Source organism: Culex pipiens, chromosome 1 (genome assembly GCF_016801865.2).
Source record: "Culex pipiens pallens isolate TS chromosome 1, TS_CPP_V2, whole genome shotgun sequence".
Taxonomy (NCBI): Eukaryota; Metazoa; Arthropoda; class Insecta; order Diptera; family Culicidae; genus Culex; species Culex pipiens.
This window is the reverse complement of record NC_068937.1, coordinates 177,969-183,968: the sequence shown is the minus strand read 5'-3', so window position 1 is coordinate 183,968 and position 6,000 is coordinate 177,969.

The following is a 6,000-nucleotide window of genomic DNA, read 5'->3' as shown; positions in this document are numbered from 1 at the left end:
ACCCCCCACCCGTACCCCACACTGCTTGCATGCAAGCTGCCGCACCCAGGAAAAAAAAGTGTTGAATTCGCCCAAACTTGCGCGAAACATGCATGTTTTAACATTGTCATTTTTCACCCACTTCCGTAAGTCCCCGCGCTTTGGGGTCTTCAGAGCTTTTGTTCGTCTCGACCAGACGCAACTTTTCTTCTTTGACACCAACTCTCCAGGACCTTCATTTCACCCCGAAAAATCGACCCAAAGTTTTGGGGTGATCGAGTGCGCAACGCCAAATTACTCGTTATACCCCCTAGAACAATCCCCTAGAACATCATACCCACCTCAGAAGTCGATTTCCTACCTCAAAATTCACCCCCAAAACTTACCCCAAACAGTCCGAAAAACCCCCGAAAAATGATCGCCTCACTAAAATCCGACCCCCCCAACACCACCCAAGTGACCCCCCACCCGTACCCCACACTGCTTGCATGCAAGCTGCCGCACCCAGGAAAAAAAAGTGTTGAATTCGCCCAAACTTGCGCGAAACATGCATGTTTTAACATTGTCATTTTTCACCCACTTCCGTAAGTCCCCGCGCTTTGGGGTCTTCAGAGCTTTTGTTCGTCTCGACCAGACGCAACTTTTCTTCTTTGACACCAACTCTCCAGGACCTTCATTTCACCCCGAAAAATCGACCCAAAGTTTTGGGGTGATCGAGTGCGCAACGCCAAATTACTCGTTATACCCCCTAGAACAATCCCCTAGAACATCATACCCACCTCAGAAGTCGATTTCCTACCTCAAAATTCACCCCCAAAACTTACCCCAAACAGTCCGAAAAACCCCCGAAAAATGATCGCCTCACTAAAATCCGACCCCCCCAACACCACCCAAGTGACCCCCCACCCGTACCCCACACTGCTTGCATGCAAGCTGCCGCACCCAGGAAAAAAAAGTGTTGAATTCGCCCAAACTTGCGCGAAACATGCATGTTTTAACATTGTCATTTTTCACCCACTTCCGTAAGTCCCCGCGCTTTGGGGTCTTCAGAGCTTTTGTTCGTCTCGACCAGACGCAACTTTTCTTCTTTGACACCAACTCTCCAGGACCTTCATTTCACCCCGAAAAATCGACCCAAAGTTTTGGGGTGATCGAGTGCGCAACGCCAAATTACTCGTTATACCCCCTAGAACAATCCCCTAGAACATCATACCCACCTCAGAAGTCGATTTCCTACCTCAAAATTCACCCCCAAAACTTACCCCAAACAGTCCGAAAAACCCCCGAAAAATGATCGCCTCACTAAAATCCGACCCCCCCAACACCACCCAAGTGACCCCCCACCCGTACCCCACACTGCTTGCATGCAAGCTGCCGCACCCAGGAAAAAAAAGTGTTGAATTCGCCCAAACTTGCGCGAAACATGCATGTTTTAACATTGTCATTTTTCACCCACTTCCGTAAGTCCCCGCGCTTTGGGGTCTTCAGAGCTTTTGTTCGTCTCGACCAGACGCAACTTTTCTTCTTTGACACCAACTCTCCAGGACCTTCATTTCACCCCGAAAAATCGACCCAAAGTTTTGGGGTGATCGAGTGCGCAACGCCAAATTACTCGTTATACCCCCTAGAACAATCCCCTAGAACATCATACCCACCTCAGAAGTCGATTTCCTACCTCAAAATTCACCCCCAAAACTTACCCCAAACAGTCCGAAAAACCCCCGAAAAATGATCGCCTCACTAAAATCCGACCCCCCCAACACCACCCAAGTGACCCCCCACCCGTACCCCACACTGCTTGCATGCAAGCTGCCGCACCCAGGAAAAAAAAGTGTTGAATTCGCCCAAACTTGCGCGAAACATGCATGTTTTAACATTGTCATTTTTCACCCACTTCCGTAAGTCCCCGCGCTTTGGGGTCTTCAGAGCTTTTGTTCGTCTCGACCAGACGCAACTTTTCTTCTTTGACACCAACTCTCCAGGACCTTCATTTCACCCCGAAAAATCGACCCAAAGTTTTGGGGTGATCGAGTGCGCAACGCCAAATTACTCGTTATACCCCCTAGAACAATCCCCTAGAACATCATACCCACCTCAGAAGTCGATTTCCTACCTCAAAATTCACCCCCAAAACTTACCCCAAACAGTCCGAAAAACCCCCGAAAAATGATCGCCTCACTAAAATCCGACCCCCCCAACACCACCCAAGTGACCCCCCACCCGTACCCCACACTGCTTGCATGCAAGCTGCCGCACCCAGGAAAAAAAAGTGTTGAATTCGCCCAAACTTGCGCGAAACATGCATGTTTTAACATTGTCATTTTTCACCCACTTCCGTAAGTCCCCGCGCTTTGGGGTCTTCAGAGCTTTTGTTCGTCTCGACCAGACGCAACTTTTCTTCTTTGACACCAACTCTCCAGGACCTTCATTTCACCCCGAAAAATCGACCCAAAGTTTTGGGGTGATCGAGTGCGCAACGCCAAATTACTCGTTATACCCCCTAGAACAATCCCCTAGAACATCATACCCACCTCAGAAGTCGATTTCCTACCTCAAAATTCACCCCCAAAACTTACCCCAAACAGTCCGAAAAACCCCCGAAAAATGATCGCCTCACTAAAATCCGACCCCCCCAACACCACCCAAGTGACCCCCCACCCGTACCCCACACTGCTTGCATGCAAGCTGCCGCACCCAGGAAAAAAAAGTGTTGAATTCGCCCAAACTTGCGCGAAACATGCATGTTTTAACATTGTCATTTTTCACCCACTTCCGTAAGTCCCCGCGCTTTGGGGTCTTCAGAGCTTTTGTTCGTCTCGACCAGACGCAACTTTTCTTCTTTGACACCAACTCTCCAGGACCTTCATTTCACCCCGAAAAATCGACCCAAAGTTTTGGGGTGATCGAGTGCGCAACGCCAAATTACTCGTTATACCCCCTAGAACAATCCCCTAGAACATCATACCCACCTCAGAAGTCGATTTCCTACCTCAAAATTCACCCCCAAAACTTACCCCAAACAGTCCGAAAAACCCCCGAAAAATGATCGCCTCACTAAAATCCGACCCCCCCAACACCACCCAAGTGACCCCCCACCCGTACCCCACACTGCTTGCATGCAAGCTGCCGCACCCAGGAAAAAAAAGTGTTGAATTCGCCCAAACTTGCGCGAAACATGCATGTTTTAACATTGTCATTTTTCACCCACTTCCGTAAGTCCCCGCGCTTTGGGGTCTTCAGAGCTTTTGTTCGTCTCGACCAGACGCAACTTTTCTTCTTTGACACCAACTCTCCAGGACCTTCATTTCACCCCGAAAAATCGACCCAAAGTTTTGGGGTGATCGAGTGCGCAACGCCAAATTACTCGTTATACCCCCTAGAACAATCCCCTAGAACATCATACCCACCTCAGAAGTCGATTTCCTACCTCAAAATTCACCCCCAAAACTTACCCCAAACAGTCCGAAAAACCCCCGAAAAATGATCGCCTCACTAAAATCCGACCCCCCCAACACCACCCAAGTGACCCCCCACCCGTACCCCACACTGCTTGCATGCAAGCTGCCGCACCCAGGAAAAAAAAGTGTTGAATTCGCCCAAACTTGCGCGAAACATGCATGTTTTAACATTGTCATTTTTCACCCACTTCCGTAAGTCCCCGCGCTTTGGGGTCTTCAGAGCTTTTGTTCGTCTCGACCAGACGCAACTTTTCTTCTTTGACACCAACTCTCCAGGACCTTCATTTCACCCCGAAAAATCGACCCAAAGTTTTGGGGTGATCGAGTGCGCAACGCCAAATTACTCGTTATACCCCCTAGAACAATCCCCTAGAACATCATACCCACCTCAGAAGTCGATTTCCTACCTCAAAATTCACCCCCAAAACTTATCCCAAACAGTCCGAAAAACCCCCGAAAAATGATCGCCTCACTAAAATCCGACCCCCCCAACACCACCCAAGTGACCCCCCACCCGTACCCCACACTGCTTGCATGCAAGCTGCCGCACCCAGGAAAAAAAAGTGTTGAATTCGCCCAAACTTGCGCGAAACATGCATGTTTTAACATTGTCATTTTTCACCCACTTCCGTAAGTCCCCGCGCTTTGGGGTCTTCAGAGCTTTTGTTCGTCTCGACCAGACGCAACTTTTCTTCTTTGACACCAACTCTCCAGGACCTTCATTTCACCCCGAAAAATCGACCCAAAGTTTTGGGGTGATCGAGTGCGCAACGCCAAATTACTCGTTATACCCCCTAGAACAATCCCCTAGAACATCATACCCACCTCAGAAGTCGATTTCCTACCTCAAAATTCACCCCCAAAACTTACCCCAAACAGTCCGAAAAACCCCCGAAAAATGATCGCCTCACTAAAATCCGACCCCCCCAACACCACCCAAGTGACCCCCCACCCGTACCCCACACTGCTTGCATGCAAGCTGCCGCACCCAGGAAAAAAAAGTGTTGAATTCGCCCAAACTTGCGCGAAACATGCATGTTTTAACATTGTCATTTTTCACCCACTTCCGTAAGTCCCCGCGCTTTGGGGTCTTCAGAGCTTTTGTTCGTCTCGACCAGACGCAACTTTTCTTCTTTGACACCAACTCTCCAGGACCTTCATTTCACCCCGAAAAATCGACCCAAAGTTTTGGGGTGATCGAGTGCGCAACGCCAAATTACTCGTTATACCCCCTAGAACAATCCCCTAGAACATCATACCCACCTCAGAAGTCGATTTCCTACCTCAAAATTCACCCCCAAAACTTACCCCAAAAATGATCACTTCATCATATGTGAATCAGAACATCACTTCTCTCTCAGAACTTTATTTTCTTATTGACCCCTCTCTCCATTCCTCTTCCCAGGCGAGGTACAGAGAGAAACAAAAAGAAAGAGAAAGAAAGAAAAGTAAGTTGGTAAGTTGAGCGCAAATGCTAGCGCATTAGGTAAAGTTATCCTTTTTGTTTGTACACGGCGTGCTGTACTAGCATTGCATATCTTGGGTTACACGTAGGTTTAAATATTCTAAAAAGTCTTATGTGAATTGCGTTTTTCCAATACATGCAACTACACAAATGGCCTTATGAAATGTTACAATTGACGGCAGGGCTGGCTGAAATGTTTCATAAACTGTTATACTACGTAGCAATTTCTTGAAAAGCTTTTAAAGCTTTTATTCCTAAAAGCTTGATATTATCCGTGTACCACCATACCGAAGTGCGCAACACTTCTGTTGCGCGAAAAATTCTGGTGCGCCGAACAAAAATGTAGTGGTTTGTCGTTAGCGTGTACATCAGCCTGTGGCGCAACAGCTTTGACAGGTTGCGCTCGTATTTCGATTTTTGTCTGCTTTCACATGCAGTATAATTGCAGTCGTGTTTATGTTTCGAGAAATTAAAAGAAATGTCCGGGTGTGCGAAATGTTTCAGATATAATTGAGATTTCATGTTTTCAGAGTTTTATTGTAAATTTGATTTTAGTTAACGCGGTGGATTTTTCGAATTGTCAAAAATCCATAAAGCATCTACCACATTGATCACACAAAAAAACAGTTCAGTTCAAGAAAATACACCGCGGTTAACCAAATCAAATCAACAATTTTTTTTTAACCATTTGAAAATTTGTTTTAACAGTCTGGACCCGAAGCCTGATTTTTCTGTTACAATCTTATTTGAATTCCATATAAACTGTAACGGGGATTGCAGGCACCGGGTCCTGACTATTAATATCTAATTTTATAGCGTACTGATATTAGAGTCGACAAAATTCCGGATTTCTCTGTTGGCGAACATTTTTGCTTTTGCTATTCGTCTCTTTGCTATTATTTGATATTATATTGATAATAGCCAATAGTCAATAGCCAATCTTTCGAAGGGATCCTGGAGAGTGCCTTAGGTTAGATGACGCCTACACCCAAAGGAAAAATATATCTCAAAATCTGCAACATTGGATTTGCTGCAGAAAATGTCACATTTTTTGCAGCAAGCCCGTGGATCATTTCAGCGATCTGCAGTTCTCACCAA